This window comes from Suricata suricatta, chromosome 8 (assembly GCF_006229205.1).
Source record: "Suricata suricatta isolate VVHF042 chromosome 8, meerkat_22Aug2017_6uvM2_HiC, whole genome shotgun sequence".
NCBI classification, from domain to species: domain Eukaryota; kingdom Metazoa; phylum Chordata; class Mammalia; order Carnivora; family Herpestidae; genus Suricata; species Suricata suricatta.
In genome coordinates, this window is record NC_043707.1 from 90,341,092 (window position 1) to 90,367,911 (window position 26,820).

The following is a 26,820-nucleotide window of genomic DNA, read 5'->3' on the forward strand; positions in this document are numbered from 1 at the left end:
GGGTGCGCGGGCCACGGGGCTGACAGTCGGAGCCGGGGAGCTTTCGCTTCCCGCGAGTCCCGGCGAGGCGGAGGCGGCGAGGGCGGGCGGCGGCACCGGCACAGGAGGAGCGGCGCCCGGCTGCGAGGCTGCAGCCGACACCCGAGCGAGGAGGGAGAGGGGAAGGTTAAAAAAAAAAAAAGAGGGGGTAACTGAGAGAAAGAAAGCAAGCAAGCGGTGGGGGAAAAGGGAGGTGTCTGGTGCCACCACGCTGCACTCCGGCTCCGTGCACTTCCCGGCGCGGCCGCTGCCGCTTCTGCGGTGATTTATGGAAGGAGGGAGAGAGGCGGGGAAATTCCCCCCGTCGCCCCTCCTCTTTTCTCCTAGCTCCCGCCTCAGAACCGGCCCCCCTCAGGCGCCGGGGGCTGGAGAGCAGGCTCTCTTTTCGGGTCCTAGCCCGGCCGGGAGTGGGGTTACTCGGACCTTATCCTGGCCAGCGACCGCGACCCACCCCAGCTCTCCCCGCCTCCGCCAACGCGACGGGCCCCGGGATCCCACCCTTTCCAGGTCCCACCCATCCAGTGTCCCTTTAAGTTCTGGGACGCTGGCTTTTCTGCCTGGCAGAGTTGGGGAAGGAGGGGACCGCCGTTTGTACGTCTACCGCTTCTCTACGGTGTTGTTAATATCAGTAGCACTCGTAGGATCAACAGGTCTCTTTTATTAACCGGCCACTGTGTGCCCAGCACTGTGCTCTGGAGTTTGAGTACATTATTATCCTTTAATCCCGCCACATCCCCATGAGGTACGTATCCTTATCCTAAAGTTTTAGGTAACAGACTGAGGCGTAGGTAGAATAAATTGTCGAAGGTCACCCAGGGGACAAGAGGCAGATCCGGAATTAAAGCACGTCTGATTCCAAGGCTCTTCTTGCTCTTAAACATGACATAGTTCTGGCTCTGTTTGGAAATAAACCATCCGATCCATCCAAAGCAAAACAAAACCCACGCATCTGCGAAGCATGGGAAGGCAAGATTAACCTTCCTCTTTACTCCTGGCTCAGGCTCGCTGAGAAAGCACCTGTTAGAAGCACCTGGAACAAGTGAATGGGGGGGGGGATAGTAAAGTTCCCCCCTTCGTCCTGCCAGATGTTGTGAGGTCGCTACTCTAGGTTCCTAGAGAATAGATCCATGCCCCAGAAGGTGAAGGCCCTTACCTAGGGGTACCTTAGCAGGGGTGGTGGTAGGACTATGACCTGGACTTAGTGCTCTTTGCACTTAATAGCAAAACCTTCTGTTTGACTACATGGTATTAAAAACCCACCTTTTACAAGCTTTCCCTCGCCCAATTTCTCCTTGTGATTATTTCTTTATTCTGAATTTCCTGATCAGTGTTGTGTCCTATACTATATGTTTTCATTTGGTGACCTTCTCCACTCTGTGTCTCCTTGAAACGGGCATATCAGACACTTGCTGCTCCATCATGTCTGTGATGATTATTTTTCATAACTCGCACAGGCTATAACTAAGGGAAGCTTGTTGAGGGCAGAGAGCAATCCACCTCCCCAAGCACCAAGTAGGTGCCATAGAAATGAGGCTTTAATTAGGATTAAAAAATATATACCTGTTTTCTTCCATCCTCAAGGGTGGAAAGACATTTGGCAGAGAGATGATACTATACCTTGTTTTTAATTATTATATTATTGCACATGACAGTGAAACAAAACATTTTTTAGCCCACTTGGTAAATGAAAGAGAAAACTAATGGCAGCTGGCATCATTAATGTTTTGTACTGGATTCTTCAAGTTATCTAAAGATGTCCCACATCTTTAAGTCATCCTTCTGAAACTCCGTCAAAATGGCTTCGCCTTCCTTGCCCATTCCATACTGGTATTTCTTGGGGTCCTGTTTCTTGAGATTCTAATCCTATGTCCATCCTTTTCACTCTAAGGTTCTTCTTGAGGAGTCTCATGTATACCCATGCTTTCAATTATCTCCAAGACATCAGAGTTTAGCAAACTTCTAAACAAAACTTAATCTCCTTTTTGAGCTGGATTTCCATTTTTCCAACCATACACTAGTTTTTCTAACAGCTATACCTAACTAAAACACATTACTGCTTTCTCTCATTCTCCATCTAAATCTCCATCGGATTGCATACCTGGGTGTATGTCACCTGCTCTCTGAGTTAGGATTCTAACTCCCTCCTCCACTCTGGCTCCCTGCACTTGTCTGTTACCCACCCCCTGCCTTCCATCTGTATCACTGCATTATGACCAGTCTCCTCCCCAATCTCCCTCCACACAGTCCTTCTTACCCACCCCCACCCCATCATTCTATTCTCCAGGCTGAAACCAAAGTCATCTTTCTAAAAGTCAAATCTGAACTTGTCACTCAGCAACCTAATCATTTCTGATGCCCCATCACAGAGAAATAAAGTTAACACAGTAAGCATGGCTCTTTGTGCTCCGGTATGTCTTTCTAGGCTTATTGAAGCCACTCTGCTGCCTTCCTTCCACCACCCCCCACCCCCGCCCCCACATATGCCTCACCACTTCTAGAAAACACCCTTGGTAGCAGTCTTGAAAGCCTTCCCCTTCTTTCCACCTGGCAAGCCTTTATTCAACTGAGATGTCACCTCTGTGAAGCCTTCTCTCACATTACCCCCTCAACAGAATTTACTGTTCCGGTCCGGCCCCAAAGCTCTCTAATGAAATGTCCACCCGCATTTAACAAGCAGCATTGTGATTATCCATTTGAAACTCTTGTTTTCTCCATCCTAATGTTTCTCCTTAGGCCCATGGCCACCTGTAGCCTTGGGGCACTCTTAAATGTGGAGTCCTGTGCTCCACCCCGGGTATACTGAAGCAGAATTGGTGGAGGAGGGCCGAGTCCCGCAGTAAGCATTTTACTGACCTCCCTCTTCCCCCTACCAAATGAGTCTTAGGAACTGCTTGCTGTTAGATCGCAAACAAAGCTCCTGGTTCCGGGTTGAATGGAAAGGTATTCATCCTGGAGCTCTAGCATTTAGCCGGTGTCTACACCCAAGAGATTTTTTTTTAAGTTTACTTGTTTATTTTGAGAGAATGAGAGAGCAAGCAAGAGAGGGGCAGAGAGAGAGGAGAGAGAGAGAATCCCAAGCAGGCTCTGCATTGTCAGTGCTGAGCCCAATGTGGGGCTCTAACTCACAAACTTTAAGATCATGACCTAATCCGAGATCAAGACTCAGCTGTTTAACTGAGCCACCCAGGTGCACACTCCCTCCCCCCACCAAGAGACACTTAATGCTCAGAAAGGGTCATGTGATATATCCTACAGGGTCAATGGGGAAAAGTCGCAGAGAAATAGTCATTTGCCTAGAGTACTACAACTTTTAAATGGTGGTACCAGTATGCAAACCTGGGTCTTTAAACACCAAATAGCAAGCTTTCGAGCTACTAGTCTGATGTCAGAGAGAATTTCACACATGTACACTGGTACGTGATAAACCAGTGAAAGCTTTTTGCCTGATAACTATTAATCCTTAATGTCCCCAGCCCATATAAGTGAAATTGCCCCACCATTGACTCTTGCTCAGCCCTGAATTGATTGTCTTCTGGGGTGGAGGGGGGCGGTGACTGATTGAACCAGGGTGGGTATGTGACATGAAGGTAGCCAATGTATCACATGCCAAGGCATGATAAAAAGATTAGGTGGGTCAAATTTTTACTCTCAAAAATTTTAAGAAATACTAAGACTATAGACCACCATGAAACTTGCCTGACAGCTTTACCTTCTCCCCGGAGTCCCCCTGTACTCTTGCTTATGACCAAATTGGAAACCTATTCATTACGTGTTTCCTCTGCAGAAGTTCCAGCACTTCACATGTGACCTTCCAATGCCCATTTGTAAGTCTGTATTCTTGTCTTAATGTTTCTCAAAGTGTGGTCTACAGCCACCTAAGCAGAATCATCTGTCAGGGACTGTATTGGCTTCATTCACAGCCACAGAGTCTAGCAATATTCCAGACCCAGAGTAGAAACCCAAATGATGTTGAAACAAAGAATTGAGAGAAGAATTTTTTAAAAATCCATGAATCGCTAACTCTCTACAAAGAGGGGCACAAACCATTTTGTTCCTTGGCTGCTGAAAAAGAACAGGATTCCTCATCTAACTGGCTGCTCTTCCGTCCTTGGGGAGGTACAAAGCCACTTCAGGGATAGACCAGCTCACGGTACTCATTGACCAAGATTCTCACCACAGAAAAACTCCATGTCAAACTGCTTTGAGGAACTCTTGGTCACATTTCCAAAACTGTGGCATGGAGTTTCTAAGCCACCACAATTCCCCTTTGCATGCTCTAAAGTGGAAACAAAACCCAACATAGCAATAAATGACCAACCTAATGCTGCAGGCACTCCTCCCACTCAAAACAATAATTGGCTGTAAACAGCATTGAACCTGTGAACTCAGGGGGCTCAGGAGAATAGGATAGGTAACTCGAAGGGCAGATTCTAGCTCTTTCCTTTAACTTCTACAACACTTCAGATCTCAGCAAGTGTACTTTATTGTTAAATAAAGGAGAATGACTAACGGTCTAGACAGAATCCTAAAATACAGGGCCTCTCTGCTTTTTGTATTCTTTCACTGATTCTTTTACATTTATTTTTTTAATGTTTTATTTATTTTTGAGAGAGAGAGGGAGAGACAGCATGAGCAGGGGAGAATCAGAGAGAGAGAGGAAGACACAGAATCCGAAGCAGACTCCAGGCTCTGAGCTAGCTGTCCGCACAGAGCCCGACGTGAGGCTCAAACCCACGAACCATGAGATCATGACCTGAGTGGAAGCTGGATGCTTAACCAACTGAGCCACCCAGGCGCGCCCCCTTTCATGGATTTTAAAAATTGTTGGATCACCCATTCCTCTTTGAGGGAAGAGCTAGCTGACAAAGGTAGAATCACAGTAATAGATTTAAGTTTCTGAAACCCTAGCCTAGGTGGGGGACTATATATTTCTTGAACTCTTAGAATGTTTATGTTTTTTTCAATTTCATCATCAAAACAGAGAAAACAAGATTATTATTATGATTTCATACACAGGAAAACTGAGGCTCAGAAAGGTTATATAAGTTGCCCAGGGTTATAGGCTAGTGAGCAGCAGGGCTGAGATAGAAACCCAGCTTGACACCAAATTCAATTCTTTTGCCTCTCTATCATGTGCCTTTCTCTGCATGAGAAAAAAAATACCTAAGAAAGGAAATAATACCTAGCATTCAAAGATCCCTGCCAAAGAAACATTCTTATTTCCAAAGAACAACTATTTTTTCCCATTAGTTTCAGCAAACATTTATTGAGCATTTGCTAGGTACTAGTAGTTTCACTAGGGATACAAAGATGAGTAAGATTGGCTCTCCTTAACTTTATAGTTATTGGGGAAGTCACAGAATTTTAAGATGGATAATATCACATACAGCAAGTGACTCAGGACCTTTCTACTTTCTGTTCCCTGTGCCTTAAATGCTTTTCTTCCAGATATCTGCATTTCACTGTCAAGAACTGTGAAGAGTCGGGGTGCCTGGGTGGCTCAGTCGGGTAAGCATCCGGCTTCAGCTCAGGTCATGATCTCATGATACATGGATTTGAGCCCCGTGTCGGGCTCTGGGCTCTGTGCTGACAGCTCAGAGCCTGGAACCTGCTTCAGATTCTGTGTTTCCCTCTCTCTGACCCTCCCCTGCTCGCACTGTCTCTGTCTCTCAAAAAAAAAATAAAATAAAAAACATAAAAGAAATTTTATTTAAAAAAAAGAACTGTGAAGAGTCTGAGGCTTTAACCTATTTGCAGGCCAACGAGGCACTGAAGAGGAGGGATCCCAGGCTGAGATAACCCAAACTTTATCTATAAGGAAGTGCAAACAAAGCTGCTTTTTACCCCAGAGGGAGATATCTCTTAATGTATTGGGCAGAAGGAAAATTTTCCCTTTGCTTCAAAGGGAGACATGGTCTCTACCTGACAAAGCCATACACTAAATAAACATCACTGAAAATATAATGCAGAATAATAGAGCACTTAGGACCTTACTCACAGACCATGCAAAAGACAAGAACCCCATGGAGCATTGTCTCCCCAAATCACCTTTATCTAGACTGGATTCAAATATGAAAGGAGGCCTACCCTCACCCTTCCATTTAGGACTGTAACCTGCATATCCCTCCTTCCAGCAGCTCCCTATACCTTACCTCGCTATTGGACTTACATCATCTAACATCATGTATGTTTGCTTACTTTCTTTGTCTATTGTCAGCTCCATGAAGGTGATGATTTTTTTTGTCAACATATCCTCAGTATCTGAAATAATACCCGGCACATAATAGGTACTTAAGAAATAGTTACTGAATTAATTAAAATCATATGGAATACTCTAGAGAAGGAGATTATACATGAGGTACAATGGAAAAGGCACTTACTATAACCTGGAGGGAATTCAGAGAAGGCTCCCTAGAGGACATGTTACCTAAGGAGAATCACCAAGGATAGGTAGAGGTTACTCAGGACAAAAGAAAGCATCTCTGGAAGAGAGATAACCATTTAAAAATGTACAAAGACCAGAGGCCCCTGGGTGGCTCAGTCAGTTGACCATCCAACTTCAGCTCAGGTCATGACCTGCCAGTTTGTGAGTTGGACCCCAACATGGAGCTCTGTGCTGACAGCTCAGAGCCTGGAGCCTGCTTCAGATTCTGTGTCTCCTTCTCTTTGCCCCTCCCCTGCTCACACTGCTGTCTGTCTCTCTAAAAACTAAATAAACATTAAAAAACAAATAAATAAATAAAATAAAAATATACAAAGACCAAAACAAAATATAAAAAAAGGAACCTAGAAATTGGGGGTATCTTTTCTTTTTGCTTTTTTTAAGTAGGTTTCATGCCCAACGAGGAGCCCAATGCCAGGCTCGAATTCATGATCCAGAGATCAAAACCTGAACTTAAATAAGACTCAGAGGCTTAAGTGACTGAGCAACCCAGGTGCCCCTAGAAGTTAGGGATTGCTATAGCATAGCAGCTAATGGGAAGGGGCAACAGGCGACCCTGTTGGTGAAGACAGAGGCCTTGGTCCTTGGCCAAGGATTTGGATTTTCTCCCATGAGGAATGGGGACCCACAAAAAGGTTTTAAGTAGAGGAGCCACATTTTAGGAAAATTACACTGGAGTCGTGTGGAGGATGGATTTAAGGCAGGGACACTTTACTCAGATTCATTGAACTAAGTAGCAACTCAAAAGTATCTAAATATTTCTAATTAGGATGTTGAAATTTCTTAAGGAAAAATGTGATAGAGGTTTTTAGTTTAAAAAACAAGAGAAGGGACACATGGGTGGCTCAGTTGGCTAAGCATCCAACTCTTAATTTTGGCTCAGGTCATGATCTCATGGTTTGTGAGATCGAGCCCCTCAGGCACAGAGCCTGCTTGGGATTCTCTTTACCTCTCTCTGCCCTTCCTCTGCTTGTACATCCTCTGTCTCTCAAAATAAATAAGTAAACATTTTTTAATTTAAAAAATAAAAAAGACAAAAAATAAAGAATATCTAGAGCTTTGGAGAACCTAGGTGGCTCAGCCAATTAAATGTCTGACTCTTGGTTTCAGCTCAGGCCATGATCTTGCAGTTCATGAGGTCGAGCCCCATGTCAGGCTCTGCACTGTCAGTGCAGATTGTGCTTGGGATTCTCTCTCTCTCTCTCTCTGCTCCTCCATCACTCATGCTCTCTTTCTCTCAAAATAAATAAATAAATTAATAAATAATAATAATAATAATAAAAAGAATAGAGCTTTAACAAAATCCCTCATGGCTTTCTATAAACACAGTAGTAGTAATATTAATTTAGGGGCTCTTAGAAAACAAGTAAAAATTGATTCTCAGTTAGTCATTTCTGTATATTGAAATTGGATGACTCTTTCCATGTGCATGGTTAACACTTTGATTGGACATAAAAATAAGCAATATAGTTCTTTCCATCTTACCAAAAGTCTAGTTTTTCTAAAACCCATTTTAGAGTAATAGAATTATGTATAAACCAAATCAAAATAACTATAGGGCAAGCATCTTCTATATTGCAAGGGACTGACTGTGCTACTGCTGAGTTTATACTCTGGGTAGGGAGGCAAGACTTGGAAATATACAAAGTGAAATACCAATGAGAGATTTAAACTCCAGATCAAGGCTACAGTAGAAGAAATGAATTGCACAAACAGCAGTCTGCCTAGGGAAGCAATGACTATATATGGAGATGATATTGATAGCTAACACTTTTTGTGTGCTTACAATGTTCTAAGCATGGTGCTCTGTGTTTTAAATGAAATTATCTCATATAATCCCTCAAGCTATAAGACAAAATAATAAGAGCTAACATTTGAGTTCTCACTAGGTTCCAGGCACTATTGTCTTTTCATTGGTTTATTTTATTTTATTCTTGCAAAGACCCTATTTAGTAGGTATAATCATCCCTGTACTACAGATTAGGAAACTGAGGTTTAGCGAGATTGAGTTCCTTGCCACAGGTTTCACAAGTATTATGTGACGGTGTCATTAATTAAATCCAGGACATCACTCCTCATTACAGTGCTCACCTGCTTCATAATAATGGGTGCATATAATTATCAAATCCGTTTCTCAGTGGAGGAAATTAATGCTCAGAAAAGTGCACTCATGAACACATATCTGCATGAAAGCCAAAACACAGGAACTTAACCATAAAACATCTGGAATGATCAGAAATATGAATGGCAGAGATTTTTGTGTTTTATCAATGTCATCCAGCTGACTTACACTTGAATGACTATGAGGAACTTAATGGTAAATGGGGCAAACCAGATTCAGATTTTTAAAATTTTTATCATTCACTCACACCAGGCACTTTGGTATCTGTTAGAGAGCAGGGATGTGACAGGCACTCTTCATACCCTTATGAGTTTTACAGCATGGTGGCAAAGACAGAAACTGAACTAGCAACTGCAAGAACAAATAACTGCAAGTGAAGAATTTTACAAAGGGCAGATGCTTTCAGATCAGTGCTCCTTTTGTATTGATGTCCTCACAAATTCTACAGAATTTTGGACTTCCTCGTGGAGTGGATGTGTGTACTGAGCATTGTAACTTCATCCTCTTGACCAGGGGTCAAGAATAGGGGAAAGAAAGGAACATGTCTATTTGTATCTTATCCCCCTCCCAAATGCCCCAAAGAGCCCTTGCTAGCACTGTACTCAAAACTTGCAATGGAAGCCTCTAAGAAAAGCTTGAAGACCTCTCATTTCACCTGCCACGGGTCACTCCACTGTCTTCTGGTCCATGTAAGTCCACTCTTGACCCCAGATTCTCACCTTCAATGTCTCGGGGATTGATAAGCTCTTTGGATCCACTACTTCAGTATGTCACCTCAACCACATTTGGGTCATTCACTCTCTGGCACGAGGGCATCTTAAAGTTGGGTATCCTTGCCCTCAGCTCAGAGCACTGACCAGGCAGATCTGCTGCCTGTCTGACCTTAAATGAGATGATCACACATGTATACCTGCGGGTGTCATTGAAATGAGAAAGTCATCCTTGAAGGCTCCTTTTAATCTGGTTGAATCATTTCTTTTCTCCAACATGTATTTATCAATGATCCCACATGAGCTTCATTCAGGATGAAATGGAAATTCTTAGACACAAGGACTTGCATGATCAGGACCTAGACATAGCTGGCTGCTTCCCCCTCTCCCCCACTCCCAATGCTCACCTAAACACCAGCCAGAACAAGCCACTCTTGCATCTCTGACTATAGTCCCTCACTGTTCTACCCTTCTGGTCTTTGCTCTCTTGATTTCATCTGCTTGGAATATCTTTCCTCACCAGGCTAAGGCATTCTTATTTTTAGATATTCAGTTAGAATCCCCTCTCTGTAAGAAACCTTTTTTGATCATTCTGTCCTCTACCCTAGGTGGAGAGAGATGTCACTTCCCCATGTTCCCCGCGCCTGTTGCAGTGATCACCTTTGTCACACTGCAACGGACTGTTGGCCCTTGAAGGTCTTTTCAGAGGGTGGTTATTCGAGGGGGAAAGCAACTTGCCTTTAGCCCTTTAATTTCGTATTTCTTTTTTTTTAATAGTTTATTTTCAAAGTGGTTTCCATAATGCACACAGTGCTTCTCCCCCACAAGTGCCCCCACTATGACCATCACCCCCTTCCCTCCCTTCCCCTCCCCCTTCAGTCCATGGTTCATTTTCAGTATTAACTTCTTATTTCTGAGCAGCAAATGGCATGTAGTGGGGCTTAATAAACATTTACTGAGTTAATGAATACATGGATCAACCACTTTCTACTTAGCCTTCTTACTGATTTGGAGAATATGAAGTGTTTGCAGAAATGTCACATTCTTATAGGGAACAGGCAGGTAATATAAATGCATTAAGTGGCCATGTGGGACATGTGTCCTGTCTAAAGGGACCTCTGGTGTAGGCACTTGATGTTCCTTGGAGGTGATGAAGAAACCTTAGCAAGTTGTCTACTTTCTCCTTTGGACAATAACTGAAAGTTTATCTTTTTCCATATTTCTAAATAAATAGATTTCACAATGTTCTCTGAAAGATTAATATTACACATCGAATTTACTTTCATCCTTCCTATTGGGTTCTCTGCCAAGTTTCTCTGCCCATCACTATGAGAGCAGAAACACTATTGCTCACATGTTCTCTTCACCATTTAGCACATGGCGGGTGTTTAATTAGTGTTAGAAGAGTAATCATGATGTGTGGAAGGTGAAAGAAAAAGTTCTGTATTTTTAATGAAAGAGTGTGACAATTATTTTTCTTTTGTTCAACCTAAATGTGACTTGTTATTTATATAATCTATCCTTTTTTATGCCATATCAGCAATAGGAAAAAAGAAAGTTTATGTGTCAGTCAAAAAGCTACTTACCTCATGTCTTCTCTATGTTGGTCATTCACTCATTCATTCATCCAACAAATAATCTAGGCCCACTATGTGCCAGACACTGTGTCTATTACTCCATTCTACTTGAATCCTGAGAGTTGCTTTCAGTTCACTTCAGTTTTTTTCTGAGACATCCAAACGATAGCTGTTTTGTCAGAATGTGGCTCTGAGTATAGAGAACAAGCTTCTTATACGACACTGGCTTTGGAAACATTAGATCTTGACGAAGGTCTTCCCTTGCCAGGTCCTGAAGTCCTTTTTGGAGGATTGTAAGTACTAAAACCTACCTCTTTTTACGGGTGACAGCCTGATGCTGGTCAGGGAAGAGCCCAAGGTCAAGTTCCAGATAGTTCTAGATAGCTCTGATGTTCCCTACTATTCCTTATTGCTGGCTACTATACCATTTCTGGGCCAGGTCCCATCTGCTGCTATGAACCAGAGGTGATTTACCAGGAACTTAGCAACTGCTTCAGCAGCAGAATGGACGTTGACTGTAAACAGCACCCCACCACACGGGTGCCCTCCCACATACTCCACCTGTGGGCTCCAGTGCTGATACCTATACCCAACAGCCCTGAGGCTTCTGCAGGTACCACACACTCCGCCAAACTGTTGACACTTGGTCCTTATTCAATCTTTCCAAAAACGTAATGAGAGATACACAATTAATATCCTCATTTGATAGATGAGAAACCTAATGACAAAGCCAGACTCACACACAAACTGTGAGGGTCCAGGCACTGAACATGTCATCACTAAATTTCCAAGAATCACCCTCTGAGTGAGATGACTCTTTCAGTCAATAATAACAGGCAATATGGGGCACCCAGGTAGCTCAGTCGGTTAAGCATCTGACTTCAGCTCAGGTCATGATCTTCTAGTCCTTGAGTTCGAGTCCCACATCAAGCTCTGCTGACTGCTCAGAGCCTGGAGCCTGCTTCAGATTCTGTGTCTCCCTCTCTCTCTGACCTCAGCCCCTCCTCACTTGTGCTCTGTCTCTCTCTCAAAAATAAACATAAAAATTTTTTAAAAATAATAAATCAATAGTAACAATAATAGCCAACATTAATAATAATAATTCTGTATGTGGTAGACTCCTAGTTGTCTCTATTCAAGCTCCCTTTCTTTTATAATAATAAAATCCTTAATTTTAGCCTGTACATTTTGTACTGGCTAATAAGAAAGTGTACATTTTTGGGGTGACTGAGTGGATTAGTTGATTAAGAATCTGACTTGTGATCTCAGCTCTGGTCTTGATCTCAAGGTCATGAGTTCAAGCCTGATGTTGGGCTCCATGTAAGCCTACAAAGGAAAGAAAGAAAGAAAAAGAAAGAAAGAAAGAAAGAAAGAAAGAAAGAAAGAAAGAAAGAAAGAAAGAAAGAAAGAAAGAAAAGAAAGAAAGAAAGAAAGAAAGGCAGGAAGGCAGGAAGGGAGGAAGAGGAAAGAAAGAACATTTTCCAGTGCTTCTTGTAATTCTCTACAGCCATGTGACTAAGTTCTGGCAAATGAGATGAAACCAAAGTGGAGCAGGAACTTTATAAAAATGCTTTGAACCTTTTTGGCAGCATCCTACATAAGAAATACACTTTATATATTATGTTATGTTTTGCTATGTTATATATGTATATATATCTCTCACATGTACACTACATATATATTTCTGAAATGAAAGTTTTATGTAAGAAATACTAACCTTTACTGTGTAGTAAACATGCTGATACCATCTATTTTATTTTGTCTTTAAAGTTATCCATTATACTGATTGTATGACCCACTAGTGAGTCATGACCCACAGTTCAAAATACACTGCTCTACCAAACAATGTATATGTGCTCCTCTTTCTCTTTTTGTTTGTCCATTCTACCACCCTGATGCCTGAAACACAGATGCCTCCACTCTGGACCATGAGATCAAGGCCACACACAAAGGAGTATCAAGATAAAAGACCCAGAGTCCTGGGTCTCTGATGTTATAAAATGTCGTAACAGCCCTAAATTACCTACCTGGGCTTTTACAGGAGAGAGACAGAAGCTTCTATCCTATTTAAGCCACCATTATTTTGAATCTTTTGTCCCTCAGGGCCAAAACTGGATCCTAAGTGATTGTAGTAATGAATTGAGTGTTTGCTTTCAGATTTCTCTGTTTCCCTGCTTTGCTTTTTATTACAAAGGAGCTGGGTTCCAACAGTGGGGCGTGCTGGCGAGAGGCAAGCCAGCAGAGGGGAAACAAGCTGGTATTTCTGCTAGGGCTATCTGCCTTCAGTGCATCTTCTCCAGCAACAGCTGTGTCTCCTCCGTATTTCTAGTTCCTGTTGGACATGGCTTCATCTTCTGTTGGGTGACCTCAGCTCTTGGTCTCTGGTAACACTATCTTCTCCCTTTATCTCTATGGCAGCTCCCTGCTGTAGTTGATCTCTGGATTTCCTTACCTTCCCTCTTTGGCTTTCAGCTCTTCCATTCCCCATTTAACTAAGTCTCTGCCTAAATTTCCTCTATTCTAAGTACTTTAAATAGTTGTGGTTTTCTTGGCCAGCCCCTGACTCACACACTAATATATCCAACAAAGTAAAAATTTCCCATTTTCCCTGACCCTGTAAGATAGGCACTATTCAGTCCCCCTCCCCCTGCTTTCCCTTTACAAATGATGAAACTAAGACCCAGAAACATTATATGACCTGCCAAAGTCACATTGTAGATGGAGGGATGTCCAAGTCCAAAGCCACTACCTACATGTCCAACACTTCATGAACCTGAATTCTTTTGGGTTTTTCTGACTTTCCAGAAATATCATGTTAGTATCATTTTATCATGTTAGTTTTCAAAGGTCTAGCCACAAATATGTGTATGTCATCACTTCGTGTTACTCAAGAAAGTGGCCTCCAATCTGGAAGCACCTCCCGGAAGCAATGTCCTTTAACTTTTGTCTTAGAAAAAGGTTCCACCCTTCCACAAAGTTGTTTCCAACCATGGGTTAGGGGAGGGCTCTCTGTCCCTTCACATCAAAGTCTTAATTATTATTCACAGGTTGCATTTACTCATTCATAAAATGTTTATTGAGTGCTTAGTAGGTGCCTAAGGGCTAGGGTCTGGGGCAAAGCAAACATGAATGAGACTGAACGGGACTCAGTTCCTGACTTAAAGCACTCATTGTCTAGGAGGGGAGACAGGTATACAACAGAATGAAAGCAGACATATAAGAAATTTTTTAGTGAAATCCAGCACAATAGCAGCATAGTGGAGGTGTGGATCTTGAACTGGTTCTTGAAGAATAAGTAGGAGTTTGAGAAGTGAAGGGGATTGAAGGAGCATTTCAAGCTGAAGGAACCAACAAAGGCAGAGCTTCAAGGGCATGAAGCATTTCACATGCATCGAATGTGTCTATGTAGCTTATACTTCAATAGGACTCTTGGTATTTTATATTTACCCAAATGTATGTATAAATATGCATATGTTGGTGTGTATATAATTTATATTTATGTGTGTCCTTCATATACACACTATATACCTATATTTTACATAGACATTATATATGTTATGTGTTTGTATATAAATATATACAGACATATATAATATACTTACATATACTATACATATGTATATGTTATATATATGTATACATACACTATATATGTAAATACAGACCTATGTATCTTTTTTGGGTTTTTTTCTTTTCCTTTTTGCCACTATATTAAACAAATTTTTTTTTATAGTTTATTTTTGAGACAGAGAGAGACAGAGCATGAGTGGGAGAGGGGCAGAGAGAGAGGGGGACACAGAATCTGAAACAGGCTCCAGGCTCTGAGCTGTCAGCCCAGAACCTGATGCAGGACTCAAACCCACAAACTGTGAGATCATGACCTGAGCCAAAGTCAGATACTTAACCAACTGAGCCACCCCGGCGCCCCTTGCCACTGTATTAACCTAACACTGCATAAAAGAATAGAGACAAACAGAAGAATTAATGTATTATTAAAATAAGGAACTCTAATTGCCTGGATTATATCTGTAACTGTATTCACTGCACTAACAAATACCCAGGGAAAAACGATTGAAATATAAGCCACAGACACATAGCTTTATACAAGGACAGTCCTTCATCGGGAAAAGCTTAAGTGTATCTTGTAGGCTCAAGTTCCTTTCTGGAATACTATTAAAGAACATGCCCTATACTTGTTGTTTCAAGTGAAAGTAAGATGTGAATAATAAAGGATATTTTTGACTGGGCTAGAGTTAGTTTATCAGTTTGCAAAATGACAGTCTGTCCAAAACTATTTTCCCCTCGGGGCAGTATGCCTTAGGGAGAAAAAGAAAAGGAATTAATACAATGCTGCCCAGAATTCTCTAAGAACCTTTTGCTAACCTACTGAATTCCCGCCTGAAACGTACCTGGCCCTCCGTTATGGCAGTGTTTAGGGAGGGGGCCCCCCATGCTGCCCTCCCGTCAGCTGAGCAGATCCCTGGAAAGACTAGGGTATCTGCACTGGTTGGGTGGCTTAGGCATCACGTTGTTAATTTTTAGATATTGTCTTACCTTTCCAATGAGCTTGTAAGTTCCCTGAGGACAAGAAACCTCTCATAAACTCAGCTCTTGAGGAACAATTATATTGTTTGCTAAAGAAATATCTCCCAGTGGGTTTCTCCTCTTGGTTTTTCAGTTTTCTTTTGCCATTTTGGTCTCAGGAAAGAGTACATATAAATCATGTTGGGGAGGAAGAAAAAATGATGTATGTGAAGGCCCTTTTAGAGAAGAGGAAGAGAAAAATAGTCCTTTTGACACCAGGAAGCAGGACTATGGAGTAGAGTAGAGAACAGTAGGGATGGGAGGTGAGATGTGTGTGGCTGCCATCTCTGTCCTAACACCCCAGTGTGGGAGGGTGGGGAAATAAGTAGAGAATAAGTCAATAGGTTTGACCCAAGTAGCCCTGCATTGATCAGAGATAGCATAGAGGCATAGCAAGGTGCAAGAAAACAGATATTCCTAGTTTCATAAGAAGCCCAAGTCGCAAAGGAGAGAATTCCTAGGTTTGCTGTATATACAGAGAAGGCTGTAGAAGACAGCAGTGGCATAAGCCACGTCTACCAGCTCCCCAAGAGAGGTTATGGGATGCACCTGCCGCTAGGAATCAGAAAGTCCGTGATTCTGCCTGTGTAGGATTCCTAATGCCTAAAAGTTGGGGAGGAAGGTCCCAAGAGGGTAAAAATGGGCCACCTGATAGAGCTGGCAGCAAGCTGTCACCAGAACCAGAGACATGAACATATGAGGACAATAGGAGCTGGGGATATCATAGAATTTTTTTAGCAGTAGGTGCCAGCTGGGTGACGGGGATGACAGCAGAGCAATCACACTGTATCAGAGGATGACAAAGACCCAGAGAACAGGATAGGTACAGGAGGCCCCCTATCACCAGAACAGGTAAGTCCTCCAACCAGACTAAGCTTGAGCAAAGGAGGGGATGGAGGACATCTCTGAAAAGTGAGCAGTTATCCTAGAGAGTAAGTTCAAACCAAGGAAACAAATGTAATTGAAAGAGATACTGTTGATTGATTCATTTAAGTTTAATTTTCCTTTTATCCAATGGGATAAAGTCTACTGAGGAATATCTTTTTCTTTTCTTTTTAATTTTTTAAATGTTTATTTATTTTTGAGAGAGAGAGAGAACAAGCAAGCAGGGAAGAGGGACAGAGGATCCAAAGCAGGCTCTATTGACAGCAGAGAGCCCAATGCAGGGCTTAGACTCATGAACTGTAAGAACATGACCTCAGCAGAAGTTGGATGCCCAACTGACTGAGCTACCCAGACACCCTAACTAAGAAATTTTAAAATCATCAGAGACAATAAGAAAGTTATAGGTTTCTTGCATATTCTGTGTTTTATATTATGAAATATTTGAATTGGCTACATTTACTAGTGGGAATTGGCTCAGAGGACCTTATGCACAGTATGCAAGCAATAATATTTTAGTAATTAACTCCAGTGGATAAATAGGAATCCATAATTCCCTTTGCCCAGGTAATTGTTAGATGTGTTATTAAATTTACTATCCAAAGCGAATGGAACTTTCTATAGCTTCTTAAATATTTTTTAATGTTTGTTTATTTTTTGAGAGAGACAGAAAGACAGAGCATGAGCTGGGGAGGGGCAGAGAGAGAAAGAGACACAGAATCTGAAGCAGGCTCCAGGTTCTGAGCTGTCAGCACAGAGCCCAACACTGGGCTTGAACTCACAAACCATGAGATCATAACCTGAGCTGATGTCAGATGCTTAAATGATTGAGCCACCCAGGTGCCCCAGTGTAGCTTCTTTTATTTTTACATTTATTTATTTTTGAGAGAGACAGAGAGAGAGAGAGACAGAGAGAGAGACAGAGATGGGGAGGTGCAGTGGGAGAAGGGGACAGAAGATCCGAAGCAGTGACAGCACTGACAGTACTGACAACAGAGAGCCTGATACAGGGCTCGAACTCACAAACTATATCATGATCTGAGCCAAATTTGGATGCTCAACTCACTGAGCCACCCAGGCACTCCTCCATAGCTTCTTAATTAACCACATTTTAATGTATGAAGATAATGAATTATTGCTTATGTCTATGCTCACACCTACAAATGTACAAATTCTGCATTTTCTTATGCATCAATTCCATTTCAAAAATCTGCTTTACTTGTGTTTACTGCACTTGTCAAAACTACCAGCCACTTCCTAAGAAGGTACATGGATTTGGACCAGAAGGAAAAACCAATTTGTTTTGCAAACTTAACATGTCCTTAAGATGTGTCTCCGTCATGATCTGCCTGTCTGACCATCCTCATCTACCGACCACACCAACAAGCCTGAAGTATTAAGGTTAAGTACCTTTTACCATAATGATCAGTTGTGACAAAATTATCATACATAAGCTACTTTACAGTTCATGGAACTCTTCTAACATTTCATCTCTTCTAATTTTAACAACTCCAAATCTCGCTATACCCCATCTAATCAAGGCTTAGTAGCTACTGCTCCACTGATAATGCTCTTGTCAGGGTGGTCAGTGACCTCCATCTTACAAAGTCCAGTGGTAAGTATTCAGTCCTTATCTTATTGACCTCTTGACACTACTCAAAACCTTTTCTGAAAGCATTTTCTTCACTTTGTTTTGGGTCATCTATTGCTTTGGACCATCTATATCTTCCTAACACAGTGGCTTTTCCTATCAGTATCCTTTACTTTTTGAAAAGAAGGCTTAAAAGGCTCCACATTTCAGTCCTTAGCTTCTCTATATTTTTACTTTCTAGAGGGGCTTACTCAGTGCTATGTCTTTCGATAGTGTGCTGACAAGTCCTCAATTCATTTCTCCAGTTCTAGCCTCTTCAGTCTTGAATATCCAAGTCTCCTTGGCATTTCTGCTGGGATGTTCAAAAGGCATCACGAACTTCATATGTTCACATTAGTCAGCCCTCCCAAATGTGTATATTTCAGTTTCCTTTTGTCTCCCTAGTTTTTGGCTTAATGACTATCTTGACTCTACTACTTTTATGTGCCCTGATTTTGGCTTAATCACAGATTCAGACTCTGACATTAAAATGACCTATGATCTTGCCCCTGATTCAATCTGCTCTAGACCTGTAGTCTTGTGTTGCCCATTGGCTCCCAGGTTCTGCCTCTTATTTGTTCCTTTGTCATATTAAGACACTTCAATTTTCTACAACCACACCAGCTCTTTGCCCTATGTCCAAGGCCCTGGTTGTCAATAATTCTGGTGTTACTATCTACCTGACAGCTTACTTTTAATGAAAACCTGGTTATTTAATAACCTGGTAAATTTTGGTTCCCCTATAATTTTTCCTTTAACAAGAACAAGGACTGTTGTCATGGCCTATAGAGTGCACATCATCAGAGCATCATCAGAGAAAGTTTATCCAGTACTCACTTGCATATTACCTTGTTCCTGCCTTTTAGGTGATCATAATCATGATTGACTGAGATGTTCAGCTCCTTTATCATTTCCAGTTGATTGATATTGTCTGCCTGGGGTGTGTTGGGAAGGATTTTGAAGTCAGAAAACTTGAGAGAAAAGAATGCTATGATCAAATGGTAATGCTTACCATCTACACTGTGTGAAGGAAAAGTATTCTATGTATATGCCATCTGTGTATAATTTAAGATATTATTCTTTTTCTTAAACTCTATTCTTATGCCAATGGAAACAATTAATTAGTATAATTAATAATTCATTAATAATTATCAACCATACTAATGCTATTGTTGATTAATAACATTTTACTGATAACTGACTCATATAGTAGTAGCAATAGCACTGCTAATAAGAAATATCATTTCTAGGGTTGCCTGGGTGGCTCAGTCAGTTAAGCATCTGACTCTTGGTTTTGGGTCATGATCTCATGGTTTGTGAGTTCAAGCCCCATGTCGGGCTCTCTGCTGACAGTGTGGATCCTGCTTGGGATTCTCTCTTTCTCTCTCTTTCTCTGCCCTTGCCTTGCTCACTCTCTCTGTCTCTCTCTCTCATAAAATGAATAAATGAACTTAAAAATAAAAGAAAAAAAGAAATATCATTTCTAGAATAATTCACCCTTTGCCCAACAATATACCAAGAATTTGGCTCAACTAACTCATTTAATCCTTACAATTATCCTTAAACATTACTATTATCTCCTTTTACCCATAAGGAAACTGAGACTTAGAGATACAAAGCAATGGGTACAAGAACTCTTTGCTAGTAATTGATAGAATTGTGTGAACCAAAGTTTCTCTGTCTCCAAAGCCATATTCTAAAAGATTTTGCTAGACTGTCAATAAAACATTTCTTTAAATTTTCTAAAGAATTTGATGTGTAACATGCATACAGTGGCCAAATCTCCCCCCCACCAGTTTTATTGAAATGTAATTGACATACAGCATTGTATAAGTTTAAGGTGTACAGTATGTTGACCTGACTTACATATAGTGTGAAATGATCAGCAAAATAAGTTCAGTTAATATCGGTTATCTCATTTTGGCTACAGAAAAAGAAAAACATTTTTTCTTTGTGCTGAGAACCCTTAGGATTTGCTCTCATAACTTTCATATTTACCATGCAGCAGTGTTAGCATTGTATCCCCACTGCCTATTTATCGTCCTACTGGAATTGGGTAACTTTTGACCACCTTCCTCCAGTTCACCTCAGGCAACCACTGATCTGATCTCTTTTTCTATGAGTTTGTTTGTTTGTTTGTTTGTTTGTTTGTTTTGATCCCCCATAAAAATGAGATCATACAGTATTTGTCTTGCTTTGTTTTACTGAGCATAATATCTTCAAGGGCCATCTGTGTTGTCATTAAGTGGCAGGATTTTCTCTTTTTCAGTGGCTGAATAATATTCTATTGTGTGTATGTATATATATGTATATATACATATACATATACGTATATGTGTGTGTATGTATATATATATATGTACAACACAACTTATTTATCCATTTCATCAACTGATGGACACTTAGGTGGTTTCCATGTCTTGGATATTATAAATAATGCTGCTATGAACATGGGGGTACAGATGTCTCTTCAATATAGTGTTTTTTTTCCCTTTGGGAAGAAAGAAATTAGAAGTGGAATTGCTGGATAATATATGTCAGTTCTATTTTTAATTTTTTTAAGTTTAAATTCAAGTTAACATTCAGTGTAGTCTTGATTTCAAGAGTAGAACCCAGTGATTCATCACCTACATATGACACCCAGTGTTCATCCCAACAAGTGCCCTCCTTAATGGCCATCTCCCATTTTAATCCATTCCCCCACCCATCTCCCCTCAGTTTATTATCTGTATTTAAAGTCTGTTATGGTTTACCTCCCTCTTTGTTTTTATCTTATTTTTCCTCCCTTCCTCTATGTTTATCGATTGAGTTTCTCAAGATCTACATGAGTGAAGTCATATATTTGCCTTTCTCTGACTGACTTATTTAGCTTAGCATAATACACTCTAGTTTCATCCATGTTGTTGCAAATGACAAGATTTCATTCTTTTTCATCGCTGAATACTATTCCATTGTGTATATAGCACATCTTCTTTTAGAAACATGCATATAAAGTGCCCAAACCTGAAGTATGTAACTCAGTGAATTTTCACAAACACTAAGTGGCCACCATCCAAGTCAGGATCTAGAACATTTCCAACTCCCCAGGAGTCTCCCTCATGCTCTTTCCCAGTTCAATCCTCCTCAGCAACAGCAGTTCTGATGTCTATCACCAGGAATTAGTTTTGTCAGCTTTTGAACTTCGCACAAATGGAATCATACTGCCTGTAGTCTTTGTGTTAGGTTTGGGTCGCTTATCATTATATCCCTGAGGTTCATCTGTGGTGAACAGCCCCCAAGGTGACTTCCAATAATCCCTACTAAATCCTGTGCCGAAGAGATTCCTAAATGGCAGATATCATTCTGGCTGTCACAATCAGAGTTGTGGCCCTGGAGTTCAGCCCTGAATGCCAACAACGATCTGCAGAGCAGGGAAGGACAACTTGATGAGGATAGGTCAGCCCAGGTGCTCACAGCACTAACTAGCCACTGTTCTGGCTGCGGTGCAGAAAGCAGCCTCCGGGTCTGGAGATACATCCCTGTGTCCCGAGAGATGAGACTAACGACATGCTGTAGGAGGCGGGCCTACTGCGTGTTCCACAAAGAGCCTCTCTCCTCCGGCTATTTCGGTGATGCCACTTTCTGGTTTGTGGAATCCAGCATTTGTTTTCATTAATTTTTATTTGCCAGGTTTTAGGGTACCTTTTTGGCCTGTGTTTTAGTTATATTTCTCTTCTTGTCCTTTTTGTCCAGAGCACAGTGTTTTGTAAGAAATTACCCTTATTCCAGTATCTACTAAAGACATATTTCAGTCACATGCAGCCAAGAGGGAAGGAAATGTCCTCATAAGCATATTCTCTGCCTGTATTGTTTCCCTCATGCTCTTAGCCCCCCGCTTTCACACATCTCCTCCCAGATTCATTTCTTTCTCTCATTTTCTTAAAGTTTATTTATGTATTTTGAGAGAAAGAGAGAGAACGTGCATGCAACCTGGGGAGGGGCAGAGAGAGGAAAGAGAGAATCCTAAGCAGGTTCGTGCTGTCAGCACAGACCCAGTCACAGGGCTCAAATAACAGATTGTGAGATCATGACCCGAGCCCAAATCAAGAGTCAGAGGGTTAGCAGACTGAGCCACCCAGGTGCCCTCCAGATTCATTTATTTCTGATGGGCATACACACTTGTCAACAAATGTTGTATTAAAAATAGATTTCTGGGGGTGCCTGGGTGGCTCAGTTGGTTAAGCGTCCAGCTTCAGCTCAGGTCATGATCTCACAGTTCGTGGGTTCAAGCCCTGTGTCGGGCTCTGTGCTGACAGCTAGCTCAGAGCCTGGAGCCTGTCGTAAGATTCTGTATCTCTCTCTCTCTCTCTGACCCTCCCCTGCTTGCGCTGTTTCTCTCTGTCTCTCAAAAATAAATAAATAAAAAACATTAAAAAATAGATTTCTGGAGCACCTGGGTGGCTCAATGGTTTAAGTGTCTGACTTCAGCTCAGGTCATGATCTCACAGTTCGAGGGTTTGAGCCCCATGTCAGGCTCTGTGCTGATAGGTCAGAGCCTAGAGCCTGCTTAGGATTCTGTGTCTCCCTCTCTTTCTGCACTTCCTTTGCTTACTCTCTCTCTCTTGCGCGTGTGCACGCACCCATGTGTACACACATAAAAAACAACAAATACATAAATTAATTAATAAAAATAGATGTCTGTATCTCCTAGGAGTGCCTTGGGACTGGAGATGCAGCATCTAAAGTGTGTTTTCAACACAATCTGCTACTGCAAGAACTATGGTACACACCAAGAACCAGGAAAAAAAATCTTTCCAGTGTCAAAACTGACTTATAATAACAGAAATGATAAAAAATGTGCTGAGAAACATTTTTGCATTCATCACTAGTTTAATCAAGTATCTTCTCATTTATTCTAGTCCTCAGATAATCAGAATGCTCAAATCAGGTCTAGGGGAGAACTGGACGGAGCTGGCAAATTCTAACTTCCTGAAGAAAGACAATTTTAGAGACAACTGCAAAAGTTAGAAGGGAATAGAACTAAGTTTTCTGGCCCTTGTTTTAGCATTTTTGAACATGTTTTAGGGCTTGACCTCTCTGTGGGTTGTGGATACTTGCCACCTCACTTGTATAAATGTAGCCATAGTCATATGGTACACGTTTCTGCCTCTCCAGGCTCATTGCTCTGTGCTGCTCTCCTGCCTTCTCCACTCCCTTGCGCCCACCTCCTCTACCCCGATAGTATTCCCTGGATCTAACGTATCTAAGATTAGTAGGATCTAAGCTCCTGCTTCTACAACCTGCCTCGTGCTGACTCTCTTCACTAACCCCTTATTCCTTCCCTACTTCACTCCTGGCTTTACCTAAACCATACCTATATTCCAGCTCTGTTTTTGTTCTCGTCTTCCTGGGATTCCTTCTCTCTCTTCTCCATCTCTCCAAATCCTTTCTATTTTTAAAAACATGTTTGAAGGGAATTTATATATTGGACTCAGAGTGTGTTGCCATTTCTGGCTTCAGGCCAGGCCTTATCTGGGTGGAGTATGAGTTTAACGGCTGTACACAGAGTGGGGGATGGGGGGAGTTCACTTTTACTCTTAAACTGAGGACAGACTGATGTAAAGACTCATTTCCATCAAACACATCTGATTGCCAATTTGAGAAAGTTAAAAAGAAAAATAATTGGGGAGAAAATAAACCTTGAAAGACAGGGCAGGTAGATGACATTCAGCTTTGAAAATTATAGGCCCACTTTCATGGTCAGCAGTGCCTTGCTGGTGTCCCCCCATCCCAACTTCCCAGCCATCCTAGGATCAGTTCCTAGGGTAGACCCTCATACTCTTTATCTCACTGTGACAATGGCTTGAGAAAGACTCTGTCTTGCCATCAGTCCTCTGCTGCAGCCAGACCGTTTGACTCTGACTGTCTCCTGTATAGTCTATGTTCCAGCTCTGTTTTTGTTCTCGTCTTCCTGGGATTCCTTCTCTCTCTTCTCCATCTCTCCAAATCCTTTCTATTTTTAAAAACATGTTTGAATCCAAGTTTTCTACAGATCCTACCCTGACCACCCAGCGAAAATGAGCTCTTCATCCTCTACTATTGCTTGTATAATTTCGCAATTAAAATTTTTCAATGCAATAAATATTTATTGAGTGTTTACTATGTGCCAATTACCATATAAGGTATCATATGGGACTCCAAGATAAATAGAACCCTTTTTCTGTAAATAGAATATAAGACAAGTACTCAGACTTATAACCAAAAGCAGAACAGGCTGCATAATGTGAAGCTCAGCAGACAGGGGTTGCAGGACAGAGGGGAGAAAGGAGTTAGCATTTGCTGAATGGATATTACAGGCTAGACCAATAATGCTGGAAGCTTCATGTTGTCGTTTACAATATACTCATTTTATAGAGGCGGAAGCTAAGGTTCAGAAAACATAAAAAACATGAGCCAGGTTTGCATATTTGATTAAGTAGTAGTGTAGAATCAGAATTCAAATCCAGACTCGTTTGGCTTGTAAGTCCCATTCTTTCCACTACCTCCTCTTATCTGATTATACATTTAAGAAAGTTTTCATGAAGAAGGAGGCTTTTGACATGACTCTTGAATTGTAAGTAAAATTAGATAAATTAGAGAGAAGTACGTTTCCCAGTGCTTAACATTCATAAGCAAAGTGCAGAGCCAAGGAAGAACAGGATCAGTTTGGGTAATAGTAAATAGTCAAGTTAGACTGGCTCCTAGAATATGTGGAATGGGCTAATAATACAGTAATAACTGTCTTTTATTGTGTCAGACACCATTTTACACACTGTGGCATGATATATTAGTTAACTTTTACTGCTTAACATACCACCCCTAAAATAATGTGGCTTCAATTAGCTCATAATTCTGTGGGTTGGTAGTTTGGGCTGGGCTCCCCTGGGGAAGTTCTCTGGCTAGTCTCACCTGGGCTCACTCATGCAGTTTGTAGTTAGCTCATGGATTAGCTGGACTTCGATGATCTAAGGTGGCCTTATTACATATCTAGGGCTTGGCAGTCAGTTGGAGGGCTAGTTGGGGAGCTTTGGTTCTCCTCCCCATGGCCACTCCTCCCCATAGTCAATCCTCCCCATGGCCACTCCTCCCCATGGTCACTCCTCCCCATGGTCACTCCTCCCCATGGCCACTCCTCCCCATGGTCACTCCTCTCCATGGCCACTACCACAAGCTTACTTGAGTTCATTCACCTGGTAATCCTAGGCTTGTGAGCATGAACACTGGAATCCTCAAGGCCTGTGGAAGACAAAGTTCATCAATTACACAAGGTCCTCTATACATTCTATTAAAATTTTTTTAAATTTATTTTTGAGAGACAGAGAGAGACAGCACGAGCAGGGAAGGGTCATAGAGAGAGGGAGATACACAATCTGAAGCAGGTTCCAGGCTCCGAGCTATCTGTCAGCACAGAGCCTGATATGGGACTCAAACCCACGAACCATGAGATCATGACCTTAGCCAAAGCTGGACACTTAACTGACTGAGCCACCCAGGTGCCCCTGCTATACATTTTATTGACCAAAACAAGTCACAAAGCCAGACCAAGTTCAAGGGGTAGGAAACTAAGGAAGTGTAAAGGATTTGTTATCTACAATCTGCTACAGATGAATATTATTATCATTCTCATTTTTGTAGATTGGGGGAAAAAAGGAGTCTTGAGGAGATTAAAAAATTTTCCTAAGGTTGCATGTCAAATCCAGAAACTAAATCCACACCCATTATAGTATAAAGCCTAAGCCAAACACGTATGTAGTAGCCGTATGATGGAGTCTAATGTGACTGGCGTTTTCATGGAGTTCAAAGAGATAGTAAACTACCACTGATAGGTTTTGAGTAAGAAAGTAAACAAAATAGTTATGCTTTAGAAAGATTTCTCTGGAAATGGGTAAATTGGTGAAAGATAAGTTGGTCAGGGTGATGCCAACACAGGAACTCATATAATGGTCAAAGTGAGAAGAAAATAGTTGTCAGAATTAGAGGGGCTGCTATTCAAATGGTAAAGCTGAGAATAAATATGTCTTGTCTTGGAAAAGAAGGAATGAATTCAAGAGACACTTTTGAGTTAAAACTTACAGGATTTAGCAATTGACTGATATAATGGAGGAACGAGAGTGAAGAGACAGAGGTGCCTCCCAAGTTACAATCCTAAGTGTCAGGAGAAAAAGTGATGCTGTTAACAGAGTTAAGAAAATCAGAGGAAGGGGCACCTGGGTGACTCAGTTGGTTAAGCATCCAACTCTTGATTTTGGCTCAGGTCATGATCTCATGTCGGGCTTTTCACTGGGAGTAGGGCCTGCTTAGGAATCTCTCTCTCCCTTTCCCTTTTTCACGCATGTGTGCTCTCTCTTTCTCTCTCTCTCTCTCTCAAAAAAGAGAAGAAAGATAAAGAAGCTATCCAGAGAAAACAAGACCAGATAGAGAGATAGAAGAATGGTCAAAGTAGATGAAGGACAAAAGCAAAGGAAAGAGAGAGTTTCAAGATGTCAAGGAAAAACAGCATGTCAAGGTGGAAAAGGTAATATGCATAGAAATGCTACCAAAAAATCTGATTGTGTTTCTGGGGCAAATGGAGTGGTAGGGTAGGTAAGTGACTGGTTATTGGACCTAAGACAGAAATTCTTAATATTTTGGGGGTTGGGATCCAAATGAGAATCTGATTAAAACTATGGATCCTTTCCCCAAGGAAATTTACTTCCATAAAATTCTTCACATTCAATTCCAGGATGTTTATAAAGTCATTTACAATTTCAGGCTGTTTATCAAGTAAATGGGCTACAATGAGCAAGAAATAGATTTCAGATTTTGAATACCTGATC